General features: G+C 49.2%; 1 protein-coding gene across 6 annotated transcripts in view; it reads right to left on the bottom strand.

Moving 5' to 3' along the window:
- The window catches only part of P2RY6 (pyrimidinergic receptor P2Y6), a 35,286-nt gene extending 18,845 nt beyond the window's left edge, over positions 1-16,441 (bottom strand). For 3 of the 6 annotated variants that reach the window (XM_090265186.1, XM_090265189.1, XM_090265205.1), the window contains exons 1-3: positions 16,393-16,441; positions 14,206-14,414; positions 10,993-11,198 (exon numbers count right to left, since the gene is read on the bottom strand). The gene's annotated coding sequence lies outside the window, so the exon portion shown is untranslated. Of the gene's footprint in view, positions 1-10,992; positions 11,199-12,700; positions 13,014-14,205; positions 14,415-16,392 lie in introns of those variants that run through there. The other 3 variants (XM_090265191.1, XM_090265197.1, XM_090265188.1) reach the window with 2 other exon arrangements.
- Between the last annotated feature and the right edge of the window lie 3,464 nt (positions 16,442-19,905).

The raw sequence follows: 19,905 nt of genomic DNA, 5'->3' as shown, positions 1-19,905 counted from the left end.
GGGAGTATATGGGACTCATCGTCGGCAGCCGTCCGTCTCGAGAGACGATGGTGTAGCTTCTTAAAAGTCTATCTGCACCGCCGAGAATGGCTGTGCAGTCCGACTCGGGAGTGACACGGTATCTGTCTCCTCCCGTGTTGAATCGACATCTTGCGATGACGCTGGAGTGTCCTCTCCAGTAAAGCTGAAGCTACAGAGCCTGGGCAGGGTGATATGGAGGGTCTGCTGTTGCCCATGCAGCAGACCCCCCCTCTCTTTGCAGCTGAAGGGTCCAAGGGAAAGACGGAGTCAATACAGCTTGGCTTCAGGTGCACCGCAGGAGTTGCCGGTGTTGACTACAACGTCAAACCGCCTTAGGGACTCCGGCTCCGGATTTTCTGTCGGGGTTTACTCCCTTAGCCTTTCCCCTGAAGAGGTAGGCTGCAAGGCAGCGGAGGTTTTTTGGAGTCAGAGTTTTCCTTCTCTGATGTGCCCTGACTGGAAGATCGAACCAGTGACACTTAGCTCGCAGGCCGACGCTCAATCCACTGAGCCAAACCAGCCAGGGACTCTTAGATCCTATATCACTAAGGAAATTACAAAGATTTTAGGATTTTTGGCCAGGAACTGGGGACAAAGACCAAAACATATTTCTTACTATATCACAATACCACAGTTGTGGTTGCCTGCATTCAGGTTGAGAGGATGTGAGTGAATTTGGGTGGTGTTCACTTCTCCCTGGTTTAAGGAGCAATATATAGGGGAGCCAGATGCACACTCTACTAGTGACTCTCTGCACATGCCTCTAACTTCTTTCTAGGGCTGCAGGCACCCATTGTGTAGAGTGGAGTCTCACAGGAAGGATTCTTTCCCCTCTTCCTTTACAACAGATAACCCAGTGTGTAAAGAAAGTCACCCTCCTATAGAAGGCGACATGCTTCAGGAGAATTAGGTTTCTGCCACATGCCTATCCACAGGAGATGAATCATGACTTGTGTAAGCCACTCCAAATATGGGTAGGGACATTCTTTGTTGTATGGGACTGCTTCATATATTCAAGCTGGTTTAGCATCTCTAGACCTCCCCCAGTAAGTGCCAGTGCCCTCTCCAGTCATTATGACAACAATTAAAAAAAGAAATCAAATCTCCACCTGTTTGCTAACATCGCAGTCTTGTTCCTCTCCCCAGTGAGCTGTTTGGCATAGACCTGATGTAGTTTTAATCAACAGGACTTAAGGGGAGCACTGCTGGTGGACATCTGAGTAAGGTTTCCCTCTCTGATTAAGAAAATACAGAAAGAAATAGCCCTTTTTCTTTCACTGGGCAGCATCATGCCTGGACACAATGCCTGGAGGTCCTGCAGGCATCTTCCAATCACAAGAGGAGGTAGTCTGAGGTGTAAAAGGAAGCACACAGAAGACAGCAGAACAAAATAGTGGAAAGAACATGGGTGTTGCTGATTCCACAGGGCCACTAAATAACAATTCTGGGACAGCTCTGCCTTGGAAGTTCAGTGAAATAATAAATGTTCCTTATGGTTTAATACAAATGAGTTGGAGTCTTCTCATTCATGTAATCAAAGGCCTAGTCAGCCCTTGTTCTGGCTGTTGGGGATGGGGCGAGGCTATGGGAATGCTCTTTCATGCTCTGGAAAAGGGCAGGACAAGAGGGGAAGGGAGGGAGGCCAAAGCCCTTCGGGTGAGGAGCGGGGCTGGTAGAGAGCATGTGTGCCAGCTCACTGGTCCAGCGTGGGTGATAAAGGAGCTCCTATTAGCAGTCCCACAGCCTTTCCACTCAGTTTAAGGAAATCAGGACAAAAGAATCTGAAGAAAAAGAAAGAGCTCCTGGCCACAGTGTTCTTTATAATGTCTATCTCTTTTGAAATTTTAAAAGTTGAATTTTCTGTTTGGAACTGATTTTCTTTTTCTTTTTCTTTTTCTTTTTCATCTTCCTTCCAAATAATAAGCTTTGGCCAAGGGTGGAGCATTTTCTCTTTCTCAAGTAACTGCACACTGACCTGGGACTACATGCAAGATATATTACTGTTTAAATTGCTTAGTGCCAGGTGCCTGCTATCTTCCAGTCTCCCTGGAGAGGTCAGTGGGCAGGGCCTGCTCATTGCCATCTCCCTGGTGGGAAAACTGAGGCCCCATTTCAAATCAATCACCAAGCCCTGTTTTTCTCCATCTGTGCCTCAGCCTAGACTGCAGCCACCTCATGCTATCTGTCTTCCATCTCCCTGGACAATCTATTCCTTTTCTGTAGCCAGAGAGATCTTTGCTGAGCAAAGACCTGACCTCTTCACTTACCTGCCTAAGCATTTTGTGGCTTCCCAGTGCCTGAGGATCAAGGTAACCCCTGGCCCTGCTGACCTCTCTGTTCTCAGCACCCCCTCCTGACCCTTGCATGTGGCCTGCAGGGCCTTGAGCTACTTTCAGTCCCTGGGACCAGCTGTGTTCTCCTTTGCTGTCTGGTTAGTGCTATTTCAGTCCCTAGGCTGCCCTGCCCCCACATCTGCAGCTGGCAGATTCCCACTGTGAATTCAACAACAGAGGGGACCCAGGCCCTGCCCTCAGGAGGGGCCCAGGCAAGAGGGAAGGTTCTGCAGGCATGAAAGGCTCAGTGGAGGAGGCAATGATGAAATGGTCAAGTGTGCATGGAGCAAAGGCATTGCAGGCAGAGGGGGACAGCAAAGGCAGAGGCTGGAGGAGGTACCTTGAAGGATGGTGAACACAGCTGGAGCTGCCAGTAAATATGGCTGGGAAAGAGGCCCAAACTAATAATAATAATAATAACGATACAATTACTGAACCTTACTGTGTGCCAGATCTATATTACCCTTAATCCCTGTGAGATAAAACTGGTATTATCTCCATTTTACACCAAGGCACAGAGAGGTTACCTGATTCGCCCAAGCTGGCACAGATAGAATGAATGGCTACTGGGCTATGAACTCAGATAGTCTGGCTCCAGAGTCCATGTTCTTAGCTCCTACAACACACTATGGCCGGGGTCGGGAGGCTCTCAGGCAGCAGGGAAATTCAGCCCCTATTGCTCTCCCTAACTTCCTGGGACCCAGCTTGACCTGGACTCCCCCTCCCACCTGTTGCAGGGCCCCATAAATGCTGCCTCCTCCAAGGGCCATCTAAAAGGATTCACTCTACTTCTCCAGTGCCTCCCATAGGAAGTCTGAGGTGAGGAATGTCCATTTAAGTAGAACATCATGGGCTGGCTGACCCTCAGATTCCTGGTCCCCTCCTGGGGAGGAATGTCTGTCTGTCAAGCATTTCTTGCTATGGATAGCCCCGCCCCCATTTCATGGTAATCTTGTTCATTCAATGTGGGCACCTGACCCAGAGCTGATCAATCAGAGCCTGTATCCAGTCCCCTTATCAGTGATTGGTTCAGGGGAACCCAGATAGAGTTTGTCCCAGGAATTTGGGTAAATGAGCATGGAAGATTCTTCCTCTTTTCTTCCAGGGTTACTGGCTTTGAGGGCACTAGAAGCTTGGTGCTTCTGGAAGGAACTTGGATGAGAATGTAGGAAGCTAGTAGGAAGTCAGGAGAAAAGATACCAAAAGAGAGAGTGCTGATGGTACTGTAACTGCTGAGTCTAGCTATGTCTGATCTAGGTCTACCTTGGATCCTTTCTTTACATAAACTAATGACTTTCTTGCCCAAGCTAGTTGCTTTTGTCACTTGCAATAAAAACATCCCTGACCAACATGACACCAAAATCACAGGCAACAATAGAAAAAAATAGATAAATTAGAATTAATCAAAATAAAAAACTTTTGCTTATCAAAGGACATTATCAACAGAATGGAAAGAAAACCCACAGAATGAGAGAAAATAATTGAAAGCATATATCTGATAAGGGATTAACATTCAGAATACATCAAGAAATACTACAACTCAACAACAACAAAAATAACTCAATTCAAATACTGGCAAAAGACTTGGATAGACATTTCTCCAAGGAAATGATCCAAATGGCAGCCCTGACTGGTGTGGCTCAGTGGGTTGGGCATTGTCCCGGTTAGACTCCTGGGCAGGGCACTGGTCTGGGCTGCAGGCTGGTCCCCAGTTGGGGCACATGTGAGAGGCAGCTGATGGATGTTTCTCTCTCTCACACATTGATGTTTTTCTCCCTCTCTTTATCCCTCTCTTCCCCTCTCTGTAAAAATAAATAAGATCTTTTTTTAAAAAAAGAAAAAATATCCAAATGGCCAATAAGCACATGAAAAGATGATCAAAATCACTAATCATTAAGAAGATGTAAATCAAAACCACAGTGAGATGCCACTTCACCTCATTAGGATAGCTATTATTTAAAAACTAGGAAATAACACATATTGGAGAGGATATTAGAAATTGGAACCCTGTTCATTGCTGGTGGGGATGTAAAGTGGTGCAGCTGCTCTGAAAAACACTTAGGCAGTTCCTCAAGGATAAATAAATAAATAACTATAGAATTACCATAAGATCTAGCAATTTCACTTCTAGGTGAAAAGAATTGAAAGTAAGAGCTCAAGCAGATATTTATACACCGATATTCACGGCAACATTATTCACAATAGCTAAAAGGCAGAAATAACCTATCTGTTGATCAACAGAAGAATGGATAAGCAAACTGGTATATCCATCCATACAATAAAATATTATTTGGCTTTAAAAAGCAAGGAAATTCCAATACATGATACAACATGGATGAACCTTGAAAACATTACACGAAGTGAAATAAGCAAGATGCAAAAGGACAAATACTGTATGATTCCACTTATAGGAGGTACCTAAAATATAATCAAATTCATGGAGATAGAAACAATAGTGGTTACCTGGGGCTGGTTTGGCTCAGTGGATTGAGCGTCGGCCTGCGAGCTGAGTGTCGCTGGTTCGATCTTCCAGTCAGGGCACATCAGAGAAGGAAAACTCTGACTCCAAAAAACCTCCGCTGCCTTGCGGCATACCTCTTCAGGGGAAAGGCTAAGGGAGTAAACCCCAACAGAAAATCCGGAGCCGGAGTCCCTAAGGCGGTTTGACGTTGTAGTCAACACTGGCAACTCCTGCGGCGCACCTGAAGCCAAGCTGTATTGACTCCGTCTTTCCCTTGGATCCTTCAGCTGCGAAGAGAGGGGGGGTCTGCTGCATGGGCAACAGCAAACCCTCCATATCACCCTGCCCAGGCTCTGTAGCTTCAGCTTCACTGGAGAGGACACTCCAGCGTCATCGCAAGATGTCGATTCAACACGGGAGGAGACAGATACCGTGTCACTCCCGAGTCGGACTGCACAGCCATTCTCGGCGGTGCAGATAGACTCTTAAGAAGCTACACCATCGTCTCTCGAGACTGACGGCTGCCGACTATACCTGGGGCTGAGGGAGGGAGAGATGGGGAGTTGTTGTTTAGTGAGTACAGTGTTTCAGTTTGGAATGAGGAAGTTCTGGAGATGGATGATGGTGAAGGTTGCACAACAATATGAATGTAATTAATGCTACTGAATTATACATCAAAAGAGTTAAAATGGTAAATTTTATGTGTGGCGTGAAAAATATATCATTTGCCTTTGCCCCTGGTTCCTGACACAGAGCTCCTAAATCCCTTGGAACTTCCTGAGTGATAGGAGCATCCATTGTTCTAATGAGCTGACTCTTGGCAGACCCCTGCATAACTTCAGGATGGGAGCTGGTTGCCAGAAAGACCAAACCTTGATTTCATCTTGGAACTTTCAGCCCCATCCCCTAATCTCCAAGAATGAAAGAGGGGCTAGAGATTGAGTTCAATCACCAACGATCAATGATCTAATCATTCATGCTCACAAAATGAAACCTCCTTATAAAACCCTAAACAACAGGGTTCAGAGAGCTTCTGGGCTGGTGAACACACTTAAATGCTGGGAGGCGGTGGAGCCGGGAGGGCGTGGAAGCCCCGCTCCGTACATCTTTCCCCCATGCCTTGCTCTGTGCACCTCTTCCACTTGACTATTCCTGAGTTGAATCCTTTATAATAATCCAGTAAGAGTAAATAAAGTGCTTTCCTGAGTTCTGTGAGCTGCTTTAGCAAATTATCGAACCTGAAGAGAGGGCTGTGTGAGCTCCCAAATACGTAGGCGGTCAATCAGAAGTATAGGAGACCTGGGACTTGCAACTCGTATCTGAACTAGGAGGCAGCCTTGTGGGACTGAACCTTCACCTGTGCGCTGCGGGCTAACTCAGAGCTGGTGTCCGAATTGGTTGGTGTGAGTACAAGCAAACCCTACACATTTGGTGTCAGAAGTGCTGTGAGCAAAAACATGCATTTTATCAACAAAATGATTAAAATGTAAAATTTATGGTATATATATTTTACTATAATAAAAAAAAAATACCAACAAAAACAGCCATGACCATTGTATCTACACGTCATGAGACAATTCTCCACGGGTCTCTCTGATTTCTGTGTGGCATGTGAGCAGAGACAGACTGCTCTTGTTCCAGACCGTTTTTTCAAGGATGTTTTCATGGCAGATAGCCTTGGAAGACAGTGATAGTCTCTCCCTCTGGAGAAAAAGGCAGGCTTGTTGACTGTCTAGTCTGACAAAGATGATGTCTTCCTCTGGGACAAAAGTCAGGCAGGCTTATCCCTCTTATAAAATATTTGAGTTGCCAAGCATCCAGGTTTCTTTCTTATAATGCAGCTCATTGCATGTGCAGGTATTATTTGCCTCCTTTGCATTGCCTTGTGGGAACTGGGGCTTGAGGAACCAGTGCTAATGCTTATGTTCTCCCTGTTATGATTGCTGTCAGAAGCAAAGTTCTTTGTCTCTGACCAGGAGTCTTAGGTATTCCGCCAGCATCCATTGGAAGTGCAGCTGGCTAACTTGTTAACTTGCAAGTGTGGTAAAATTGCAGACCCCTCATAGTTCTTGTTATTGCTTGCATCAGAATCTCAGGCGGGAGATATGGGAAATTTGTGTTTCTGACAATTCCTTATGATTGTCAGCCAACTCAGGCTTGGGAGAATCTTGCCCTGGAGCTAATCCCTGGAAGAGTTGGTTTCCCTAAGGAGCTGGCACTATTCCTCCTCTTGGAAGCTGCATCTCCCTTTTTGCTTTAGCTGGTAGGAAGCTCAAAGTGAAATGTCTATGGTCTCCTACCTTAGGACCAAAGTTAGTCTCAGCCTTCGTGTATCTTGTATATTCCTGCTCCTGTTTCTTTTTTAAAATTAATATTTAATTCACCTACAATAAAAATCACCCTTTAAAGTACAATTCAGTGGGTTTTAGTATATTCACCAGACTGTGCTACTATCTCTATTACCTAATTTCAGAACATTTTCATCACTACAAAGAAACCCTGTACCCATAGAAGTTAGTCCTCATTCCTCTTTCCTTCTCTCCTGTAGAAACTACTTATCTACTTTCTGTATTTGTGATGAACATTTGGGTTGTTTTCACCTTTTAGCTATTATGAATAACACCTCTATTAACTTCCGTGTGTAAGTTTTTCTGTGGGTGTATGTTTTCAATTTTCTTGGGAATATACCTAAGAGTGGAACTTCTGGATCATGTGGTAGCTCTATGTTTAACTTTTTGAGAAACTGAAACACTGTTTTTCAAAGCGTTTGCACTATTTTACATTCCCACCAGCAATGTAAGAGGGTTCCAATTTCTCCACAGCCTCGTCAACACTTGTCTTTTTCACTACAGCCATCCTCAGGGTGTAAAGTGGTATTATATTACAATTTTGATTTGCTCTTGCCTAATTGTTTTCTCTCTTTTTTGGTAGTCATTCATATTTCTCCATCTTATTTTCTGTATTTCTGATTTGAGAACTGCCATCTTTTGTGGAACAAGTGCCGCATGGAGTAAGAAAGTCGTGGATTTCAGGGCTGACCAGTCATGAGTTTGAGTCCTCCCTCTGTTTCTATTAGCTGTAACCTTGAGCAAGTTATGTAACACTCTGGGTCTTGGTTTCCCTGCTTATTGAACATGGGTTTCAGTGTTAACATTTCATGGTTGTTGGCTTTTATTGTAAAGCTAAATCTATAATAAAACTGTGGTGTGGGCCTAGCACAAAATAGCTGAATCTTATTTAGGAATCTGGGAGTCTGACAGGGAGATTTCCAGCTTGGTCAGGGGATAGAAGCTGGGGACTGTTTAAATTTTTATCTATTATCTGCTTTATTCCAGCAAGTTTTTACAACAGAGGCATGATTGGGTGTCTCGAACATCAGTCTCTCTGTGCCTCTATTTCTCCGAGAAATGAAACTGTGCTCCATAATGTTAACTGTTGAGTTTGCGGGGTTTATTCTAACATCTTACCAATTTTATCTCTTGCTTCAACCATTATACTAGCTGCTGCTTAAAAGAATATCTCCTGCCTCAGATTAAGGGCTCTCCTGGGGAGTGAGGGGCGGTATGAACTAAAACTTCCTAAGAACCAACAAGTAATGGGATGTGTCTTATTTTATCCACTCCATGAGCTGGTCAGGTAGGTTCTATTGTCCCATTTTACGAATCAGAAAACTGAGATGCCAAGAAGTTAAATAACTTGTTTGAGATCACAAACTGGATTGAAATCTAGCTCTCTTTTCCCTGTGCAGAGTGTGCCTTCCACGCCCAATAGAAGGCACTTGGTGAACTTCAAGCTGACCTGAACAGCTGGTTCTCATTCCACTGGCATGACAGAGAAAATGTCATCCTTCACTCTGTGCATGAATCTGTCCTCTAGATGCCACGAGTAAGCTCTTTCCTGGGACCACAGAACAACCCCTGTGAAAACAAGCCCCAGGCCATGAAAACAAGCTTCTCCCTGACTCCTACTGACTTAGTCCACCCAGCCCATGAGTTCTCTAAACAGATAGACTTGCCCCTAGGTCCCCAAGCCAGCTCCATAGACCTATAACTGCATCTTTCACAGGCTTGCTCTCCCATGGGAGCTGTTAATGACAGGACTGACCCTTGGGCAGGGGGAACAGAAGGACACCTCCCCATGTCCAGGCCAGGGCACTTGCTCTTGCTAGACGTGCCAACAGTCAGAGGAAGAAGAGTTAGAACTGGACAGCAGATCCTTACCCCAGATTGAAATAGAAACCTATCTCAGAGACAGATGGGGAAATGGCCCTGAGACAGGAGGGGTAGGGGTGGAGCATCATTGGGGAGGGCCCTGTAGACACAGCTTCCTGAGAGTCTTGACTGGCTTCTGCCACAATAGGGACCTGTCACCAGGTTCTGCTGACTAACCATCCCCCTCCCCAGGAAGGACAAATTGACATCCCAGGTCCCATGCTGAACAAGATGTTTTAAGTTCTCTGAACGTCAGCCTCCTCAACTGCAAAATGGAGATAACAGTATTCTTGGCTTCATTTGCTTTTATGTGAAGCATAGTAGATGCTCAATAAATGATAGCCATTGTTACCATCACTTTACCTTCTCTTTCAGCTCATTATTGACCAAGTAATTTATTCGTTTGTTTTTCATTCATTTATCACTCAGCCATCCAGCCTGTACATGCCTGCCAGGTAGGCCACACAGTTAAGAATAAAGTTTTTGGAGTTAGGTAGGAGTTAAAACCCCAGCATTGCCACTAGTTAGCTGGCTAACACTGAGAAAGCCATTTCCTGTCACTGAAATTTCATTTCCTTGCCTGTAAAATGGGAATAAGAGCACCTCTCGGGGTGCTGGGATGTTGAGAAGGGTCAATGGGACAAATGTGTGAGAGCAGCCAGCACAGAGCCTTGAAGGGAAAAGCGGATGGCAGGTGGGCTGCACAGGGGAGCCAGGCAAGCTGCCAGCCCTGCAGACCGGGCTGTGCTGGAGTGCCGGGCAACTGGCCTCCAGGACAGCCACAGGATGAGGCGAGGTTGGGAGGGAGGGGAGAAGGGACAATTGCTAGCTTTCCCGACCATGGCCCGATCCCTTTCTGGTAAGCTAAGAAACAGTGAGGAAACACAAAAAAAGATTGTAAGAAGTTGAGAGGAGAAAAGCCCAAGACAAACAGGGAGCCTTGGGTAGTGTGGAGTTACTCCATCCCATCAAGAAGCCAGGGGAACAAGCACACTCACACACATTGCACACATGTGTGCACACATGTGTGCATACACTCACAAGCTGCACATTCTCACTCACATATACACACCCAAGGGCTCTCACACTCATCAGATGTACCATCAGAGGCACAACACTTTACAGTTTGCAAAGAGCCTTCTTATTTATCATCTCAGTTAATAACGAGGGGTGGAGAGACTGTCCCTGAATTGGCTTAGGACCTGTTCTAGAGCTGACAAGAGATGTGAGTCCCAGATGTCTTCAAGAGGCCAGCGCCTGTTCCATGGGCTGTACAGCCTCCTTTTTGCCCCAGTGGAGGTGTCAGTGGGAGGTGGAAGTCAAGGAACACCCCAGAAAACTTTATCCCAGCTCCCCAGGTACACTCATTTCCCTGCTCTATTCCCCTTTAGCAAGTCACACCTTGACTCAGGGATACATTTTCCCCACTGGTCAGCCTCTGGCTCTCTTGAAATGTAGTTGGGATGGCAGAGGCCAGAGCGTCCCAAGGACCTCCTCTGTGGACTCCCATCTGGTCACCTAATCATTATAACCCCTCCCACTACAGACTCCTCAGCGGGGACCTTCATTAGCATATCAACACTTCACAGTTTTCAAATACTTGGAGGAGATCACTGTTAACTCCATATTACAGAGTAAGAAATTGAGGCTCAGAGTGAAAAAGGGTCCTGTGCCATTCAGCACTCAAACCCAGGCTGGTGTGGTTCCCAATCCTGCCTCCACTATTCCACTCCTTCACCGCGGCCCAGCCTGGTCCCCATATCTCTGTCTCCTCCGCCCTCCAAGCTGCATAGCCTGCAGGCTCCAGGCACAATCAGGCAGAGGAAGGGAGGAGGACCCCCAAGTCTGCTCCTGTTCCTGCTCCAGTCTGCCAGGAGCCATGCTCGCTTGCAAGCAGACTGTAGAGGGAGCTCTGAGAGGAGGTGGGAGCTCAGGCATCCTCACAGCATTGGCCCAGAACACTCACCCAGGCGTTAGTGAGCTCCACGTTGGTCTGTGAAGTGTTGGAGCAAACTTTGGCTCCGGGAGCAGCCCCTACTGCCAGCCAGCTCCTGTGTCACAAACTGTCACGTGCATATTCCACAGAAGTCCCAGAAGGCAGCAGATGAGGAAACCGAGACATTTGAGGAGGGGAAGTGACTTGCCGCAGCACACAGCTGGCAGGCTGCAGGGCTGGGACCCAAATTCCAAGAACACACAAAGTTAAGTCCCTAACACAAACGCTGACTCAGCCCCTAACTAGCTGGGAGCTGTCACTTCACCCTGAGTGTGCCCATCAACTCAGCCCTGAGGGCTGTGGGCAACATTGAGTGAGATTACATTGAAGATCCAGGGATTGACACGGTGTAGGCACTCATCGGGGGACCATTTTTCTCTTCCTTCTCTCCACCCCACCCCTCAGCCCTCTCCTGACCTTTCTCAAGTCTGGAGGGAGTCCTGGTCCTGCTCATTGCTGTCACAGGGAACAATTAACCTGGTTTTCTTAGCGGTGTCTGGAAGGTCCATTAAGAGAGGCTGAGACCCTGAAATTAACAGCTCTGTTGACTGTAGCTCTGACCATGGGTCCAGATGCCACCTCCTCCCCCTAGGAATGGAGGATGGCTCCTCAGACTGAAGGTGACTTGGGGGAAAAAAATATGAGCCCGTTCCCATCCCCTTGCCTAGCTCTAATCTGATGTTGAGCTCGTTGAGCTCACTGGTTGATGAGAAGGAAGCCAGGGTGGCTCTGCCTCCAGCCAATGGGGGGCCTGAATGGCCCCTCCCATCCACAAGATGAGTCCCCCTTCTCCTCTTTCTCTTCTTCCTCCTTTTTTACAGGTGCTTATTGGGCACCTACTCTGTGTAGGTGATGTTCAAGGCACTTGAGAACATAAAACAAAGTCCTTGCCCTTGTAGCACTTACATTCTAACAGTGGAGACTAGTTTATTTTGGTCAATGAGTAAATATATAGCAAATCACATAGCGATAAGAACTATAGAGAAACCTAAGGGAAGGAAAGGGGAAGACAGCCAGTGAGTTGCAATTTCAGACAGGCTGGACAGGCACCGAGGGGATTTGCTGGATCCTGTTTTCACAACACCATGTCCCTCCCAGCCTGGAGGAGACCCCTGGCCCTGAGCCTCCACTCTGTGTCAGGTCCTGCCTTGGTTGATCTCAGCAGCAGCAGCAGCAGGCCAGATGCCAAGGCTAGGGGCTCCTTCGGCACAGGCCTCATGAGACTCAGGACAACCATGGAGCATCCTGAGCCTGCCCTCTGCTCAGGCCCCGCGGAAGCCCCCTCTGCAGGCTCGGAGAGGGAGCGCATCCTCCAACCAACCCCGACGTTCCATTGTAGAGAGGGCCTTGGGCCCAGAGAGGGGCAGGGATTTGCCTGGATCACACAGCAAGGCAAAGGTGTCCTTGTTCCCCTTCCTGCCCTCGCCTCTGGCATGTCCACAAGGGTAGACTAAGGGCTGACCCTCAAAGCAGAGTGCTGGCCTGTCATGGGGCAGTCTGTGCCCTCAGCCAGCTCCTGGTAAAGGTCCCAGCCTACCCCAATTTTCAGTGCTTATTCTCTAAGCCCCAGAAAGCTGAAACTCCTTCCCCCAAGCCCAAGCTCAGGAGTCAACTATGGGTCCTGTTGCTATGTGACCTCAGACAGGTCCCATCCCTCTCTGGACCTGGGTTTCCTCACCTGTCAAGTGGAGAAGATGAGGCACCTTCACCTCAGGGCTACATGAAGGATGAGCAAGACACTGGCAAGAAGGCAGTTTGCAAAATTTAGGTGCTACCCAGATGGCAAGGGTTGCCAGATGTTCAACGACCTTGCTTATCTGGAAATCTCTTCATACTTATAAGGTCCCAAGGCAGCCCTCAGAGCAAGCCCTTGACCTTTGGCAGGAAATAAGTGGAAATTCCACAGAACCAGTTCTTCAGAAAAGACAAAGCCAGCTCTGCTCCCAACTAGCTGGTGGGCCCCTCCTCTGTCCTTACGGGGAGGAGGGAGTGATGGGAAGGCACAAGGCTGGAAGGCCCGGGGCAGCTTATGCCGGGAAGAGAAGGAGTAGGCCTGAGGGAACCCTGGGAGTCGCTCATCTCTCACCTCAGGCCCTCAGGCTGGTAGAGGATGTAAGTAAGTAAGTGCTAAGTAAGAGGATGTCAGGTATACACATGGGAGGTGTCAGCCCCACGTGGGTCTGACCTAGAGGTTGTACACATACTCATACGTGTTTCGAATTGCACCATTATATATTTTCCTGTGCCTGTGTCTCAGCATGTGATGTACACATATGCACGCACATGCTTACTCCTGGGGAGCCTGAAAACCCCCAATTCACAGGCCGTGTTTTCCCAGGCTAGGCATGTGCCCTGACTGGGAATCGAACTGGTGACCTTTCAGTTCACTAAGCCACATCAGCCAAGGCTAGGCAGTTCTTGCCATAATCCTAGGCTTGCCCAAATGTCATAGGAGATTTGTGGGGTTCATGGTCACTGTAGGCTCTCAATTCTCCCCAGGAACAAAAGGAATTAGACAAGAGGAGGAGGAAGGCTTAGAGGATTAACTCAGGCTCTTCCAGCTCAGCCCTGCCTGTAGGCTCAGGGGGGTGGATGTTGGGAGGGGGTTGGTGTGTGCCCAAGGCCAAAGCCCTCCGGGGGTCCTCAGACTTTCTACTGCCTGTTGGCACTGACTCCTCCACAGCCATCCTCCTGTGCTCAGTCACAGCAGGAGCCCCTCAGCCCCATAGAACAGTCAAGCACTTCAGAGTTTACACCCCACACATGTCCTTGTTGCATGCTGCTCACCAACCTTGTGCCAGGTTGACCTTAGAATCCTGTCTCCAGAAGCCCTGCCCCCAAGCACCCACTGCCTGCTGGGTCTCAGCTTCCCCCCACCCCTCGCCCCCGCTGGCCCTGGGCTGGGCTCACAGTATAGTACAGGTCACTTTATTGGGTGGGTCTCACTCCTTCCTGAACCTTGGTTTCCCTAGATGCAGAATGGAGCTTTTCCTGTCCATGTGAGCCAAGGGCTGAGAAGGGTCTCTGTGAGCCACTGGCTGACAGAAATAGTCTCACTCACGTCTGGGCACCCAAGGCCACTGCCTATTAGCTCTTTGCTGCTTCTAGAAGCCAGAAGGAAAATTACCCTCAGCCCTCTGTCTGAAACAGCCTGGTCTCAGTCTGATGGAAGAGACTTGGTACCTCTGGGGTTCAGATCAGGTCCTGAAGGGAGCTGCTGTCACTTCACATCTGCAGGCAGCATGCTTGGTGGCCCCTTAGACAGGGGGAAGCTGGTCCTTCTTGCTGTACCTCGATTTTCCTTCTCTGCAACCTGGACACTCTGTGGTTCCGTCCAGAGCCTGGGGTCTGTTGTTTACCATGGCAGGAAAGCACGGAGGGGCCACAGAGACCTGGCAAAAAGGAACGAGGGCGTGCCCATGGGTGCGATCCTGCACTGATGCATGCACAGCACACCCACTCTGACGCAGCTCCATGTAACCCACACATGTCCACACATGTGCAAATGCCCAGGTGCCTGCCACACCTGGAAGCAGACCACTCCCGTCATGCACACGCACCTGCGTAAGTGTGCGTTCGCATGCAGCCCAGCATATGCGGGGTTCTTGCGCAGCTCAGCAGCAAGTTTCACAGAAAGAACTTTCAGAACGAGGAAAGAGACGGAGGGGAAGAACTAGTTCTCAGAGGCCCAAGCCTTTCCTTGGCGCTCTCTGAGGGGTTTACTAAGAACACAGATGGTTTGTTCTGTTTTTCCTCCTCAGCCATCCTGCACACGCCCTGGCCAGAGTGCTCAGGGGTCCTTTCGGGATTGTGGTCCCTAACCTGTCCAACCAGCCACCAGACCTGTTTATCACCAGCTTAAAGTGAGGCTTTAGGATAATCACTCTGGATTTGGATTCTGCTCAAAGGGCAGAATGTAGGGAAGTGGAGTTCTAGTGGAGACAGGGCCATTTCTAGGTGGAGGGAGCACAGCCACTGCCCCAGCCCTCCCCATAGCCCTTAATTCACTAGATTTTTGGTTCATTCACTCATTTAACCCAGTGAGCTCTTCTGAGTGCTGGTGACTTATTGGTGAAGAAGAGCATCCTTTTCTCAGACTCAGCTCAGTGTCCAGCCTCCTCAGAGTTTCAGGCTGGGCGTGGGGTCACCAGTCCCAGGCCTCTCCCTTACCCACTGGGTCTCTGCAATGGGTCCCAGCCACAGCCTGACCTAAGTCCTCATGCACGGACTGAAGTGTGAACTCTGCTCAGGATCACTGGCATCATACGAGAGCACGTCAGGAATGCATTCTGAGGCCCTGCCTTTACCTACTGACTCAGGCATCAGGGATTGATGTGTACACTGACATTTGAGAAGCACTGGTCTAGAACATTCCATATAGAGCCAGCCCCTCCTCCTGCCAGCCCTCCCAGGATGGCTAAGAGCCATTTGGGTAATCACTATACTGGCAAGCACATGGTGTTTACCACAGTGCTCATAAATCCTCACACACCCTCATAAGGTAGATACCATTATTATCCCTATATTACAGACAGGAACATGAGGCACACTGAGTGGTTAAGGAACTTGGCCAGGTTCTTACAGCTAATAGTAGCAAAGCCAGAATTTGAACACAATGCTCTGAACCAATACATGTCCCCATTCAGCAGCAGTATCTCCATGTCTGGATGATCAGGGGCAAATAATTTGGAGTTGTGAATCCACAGATCTGCTGCCTGGGGCTCAGGGCAGGGCAGTGAAAATCCTACAGGGCAAGGGGTGACACCCAGGAGTTCCCACCCCTCATCCAATCTCTTAAACTCTCAGCCAATCCTGGCTTCTTCCAGACCACAAGCCCCTCAGTTCTTTTAGTCCTGAGATCAATTTCTCACCTGTGGCCAGAGGCTGTGTGGGGAAGAGGGGGAGGGAATGTGCCTTATGCTGTGTTTCCACATCGCTTCATCTGATCCTTTGTTTGTTCATTTACTCCTCATTCAACAAATGTTTACAGACTGGACCAAGGATGAGGCATGCCCCAACAGCACAGATGTCCTCCATGATCGCATAGAGAGGTCAGGGAGTCTTAGTCCTGTGTGTCAATTGGCCAGCTGAGAAAATCGAGGTCTGGAGAGGGACACTGACTTGTCCAAACTCACGCAGCTGAAACTGAGATGGCCATCAGCACTCCACTCCCCAGCCCACACTGAGTTTAAACAGGGCTGTGCATTAATGGTGCGGCTAATACCTCAGGAGTCTTTGTACAACCTAAGGTGTTCAGAGAATCTGTCAGACAGAACAAGGGTTGCCTTTGGGGTCTCTTCAGCCCCACTTTTTCCCTCTCCCATCTTCCTCTCCCTGCCCCCTCTAGAAACTGAGTGACCCTACACTTACCTTTTCCTGAGCAGACTGATGACAATCTGGGTCCTAATCTGTTCCTCTCCTGGGCCGCCCTCCCCTGAGAACTGCAAACTGCCCCAAGCACCTCCCCTGCCGGATGAGGAGGGGCCTTTGGGTCCACTGTCACCCAATCCAGAGAGCATGTGGCCATTTTACTAGGGAACTTCCCTCACCCCAGAGGAGCCACAGTGGCTGTGGCTGGTTGTGGAGGGATCTTTCCTGGGGCTTCTCAAATCATTCTGCAGAAATGACCCCGAGTAAATCTTTCCTGGTAGTTTTTAGGCTTCAAAGTGTCAGACTGCCAGAACTGGAATCAAGGGAATGTTACAGCTGGCATACAGAAAGTTAGAGTTTGGGTTATGAACTTTTAGAATGTTTGAGTTGAGATTATCGACTCTTGCGAGTAAGGCTGTAGTATCATAAACAGTTATAGCTGGGAGTGTGGATTAAAGGAAATTAGGGCCTGAAGTGATGCCTGCATCACTCTGTCCCACCTCCTTGAAAGCTGAGAAGACAGAGCTGGCCTTGTCACTTTGCCAGTCAAGGCTGGGCCAGGCCCCCACTACCCAGCAGGGTTACTTCCTCCAGACCTCTTTGAGTAGCCCTCAGGGCCTCTGGGCCAAGCACTCCTTGCCTGGGGACAGCGGGGACAGTGGTCTGCCTCTGCCCTGGCCGAGCCTCGCCACCAGCCCATCACAGCACCCTGCCACCACAGCGGATAAATTTAGGTGCCCTCCCTAAATATGTTTCCACAGCTCCCAACACTGCCTTTTATGTCCCCTCTTCCTCTGAGGATTCTGGGCACCTTCTCTAAACTGACCAATAAAATCACTAGGAACAAGGGTCCTGGATCTGCCAATGCAAATGCCCCCCCCACGCCCGCATGCCCCCACGCCCCCACCCCCCACCAAATAAAGCTCTCAGCCTGAGGGTTTTCCTGGTCTCCTTCAGCCTGGAGCTCAGACCCACCTGCTCTAATTGCATCCTAGTCCTCGCAGCCTCTCTCCAGCTCCCAGAGCCTGCGTGGGCTTTCCTCATTCCAGGAAGAGAGTACCCCTGCCCCTATGAGTCCCCAAACACACACACACACGCACACACACAAATGCATGCTCAAGGGCACCGGCCAGCATTTTCTGTTCCTTTGGTTTTTGTCAGCTCCATGGCTGCCCCTGCACTTCTCCCTCTGCCTCCCTCCCACTCCCCATCCCAGGCCTTGCCAGGGACTTGGCACCTTCCCTTTTCAAACTGCATCTTTCCAGAAGCCAGATAGTCACTGAAAGTTTAACAATTATAGAGCCTGGGGACAGGAACAGATTCCCGGACATACTTAAATGGGGGTAGGGTGGGCAGGGGCTCTCAGGTTCCCCGCTGCGCAGCTCATGGGAAATCATTGGTTGCATGGGAATTGAGGGTTCCTGGGCAGGAAGAAATCGGCTCCTGTGGGGGGCTCCATCATTATCATCACAGTTTTATTACCAGTTGTTAAGGGATTTTATGCGCTGGAGACTGTGCCAAGCACTTTATATCCAGGAACTCAGTTCTCATAATAACCCTGTCAGGCAAATACTATTAACGTCTCCATCTCATAAAGGAAGAAACTCAGGCAGAGATTATACCCCAAGTTCTCCATGAAGAGAGTGTCAGAACTGGGGCTTAAACCAAGCCTGGATAACACAACTACGTCAGCAGTCCCAGGGGGTCTCCTGCTATGGGAACCCCTCCCCTGTGGTCCTCTGAGGTCCAGCAATCTCTTCCTGCCCAGCTAGAGGGCAAAGGTGAGAACCTCGCTGGTGATCAGGGCTCCTCCCCAGAAGCCAGCTCCCCTGCCCCTGCCCTAGAAATGACCAAGACAGATCCCACCACTGTCCCTCATGCAGGACACACCCCCACACCACTGTGACCCCTTCCTTCATACACAGTACAGATGGCCTCACACAGCTCCAGCTTCCCACCACACAGCGGTGCTGTGCCCACACACACAACACAACCATACTGCCACACTCGGTCAGGAGGCCTAGGTCCTGCCACCCCGGCTTGGAGGACAGGCAGGATTTGTACTCTACATGTGCCAGAGGGGTCCCACGCAGGATAAATCTGCTCACCACCCAGCCTAGAGTCAACTCACTGGATGGTAACTTACCAGAACAATATTTTTACATTAAAATAAATGCAGAAATATTACTTAGAGAAATGCAAACATCCACATGAATTTTGAAGGGTAATAAATGAGACTTCAAAGAAGCTTCGTGTGTGTGAAGATGAGCATGGGACTACTCGCACTTCTACCCAGATCTGGGGTGAGCTTTTACTCTCCCAAGTCCTTAGGGGTGCTGGATGGAAAAGTCAGACCATCCCAGGATTGTGGGATATGTTCTGTCAGTGGTAACAGCCGAATAAATGCTTCTCACCTCCATTACCTGGCTCAGCACACTACAGAGGGTGATGGAGGTGCCACACACCAAACACACATCTCACAACACACATGTATGCACCCCTGTGCCATGGCCCCCAACATACACCAGGGGCACACACACAGAACCCCTGGGTTACCTTGGAACAGTTACCCACAGCTATAGATAGGTACCACACACACTTCTTGCCGACATACATCACAATCCGTTGGTTACACTGGGCACACCATAAGCACACACCACACACTAACTGCATACAACCCAGCACATACACATTGCCCACTCTAGTCTCTTACATACTGCCCATATCACACACACACACACACACACACACACACACAGAACGAGGTGCTCACCCCCAGAATCCCACCAGGGCAGCAATACAAGCCTGGAGTGGGCAGACCTACCCCGTACCCTGGCGCCCTGCACGTCCTGCCCGTCCTGCCCCTCGGTCCCCCGTCCCCCACGGTCCTCACCTGGGTTGTGTAGCACAAGCAGGGGTTGGGTTCCTGATGTCACTTGCTCCAGCGCTGGGAAGCCAACCCACAAACTCAGGGGCAGCATAGGCGGTGGCTGCAGCTCGGTCCTAAGCATTCCATGCGCCCCGCGCCAAGAGAGCAAAGAGGCAGGAGGGGGTGTGGCCAGACCCGGCAGGACCGGCCTTGGCTGCCTGCCCTTGGAGGAAACAGACGTCAGGAGATGAGGCTCTGGGCTACAATCCTGGACTCCTGGATTCCTGCTCAGGTTCCCTCGCCACTCCTACCCTTCCCTAGCCTCAACTTCCCTCTTTGTATTGGGAATGGTGGCTTAAGTGGTGACTAATCAGATCTCTTCAGCTCTGCCATTCTACAGTTCTGGGATGGTGGAGGAGAGGGAGGGATAATACTGTTATTTCTTGAGCCCCTACTATGTGCCAGGAACTGGGCTAGGTGTTTTAAAACATTACTTAATTTAGTCACCATAGCAATTCCAAAGGTGTTCTTAATTCCATTTTACAGGAGGGGAAACTGAGGCACAGAGAGATGAAGTGACTTGCCCAAGGTCACACAGCTAGTAAAAGGCAAACCTGAGGTTTGAAACCAGACAGCCTGACTCC

This window comes from Furipterus horrens, unplaced genomic scaffold (genome assembly GCF_987537825.1).
Source record: "Furipterus horrens unplaced genomic scaffold, mFurHor1.1.pri manual_scaffold_2, whole genome shotgun sequence".
NCBI lineage: Eukaryota > Metazoa > Chordata > Mammalia > Chiroptera > Furipteridae > Furipterus > Furipterus horrens.
The sequence above is the reverse complement of the archived record's forward strand: the minus strand, read 5'-3'. Positions and strand labels throughout refer to the sequence as shown.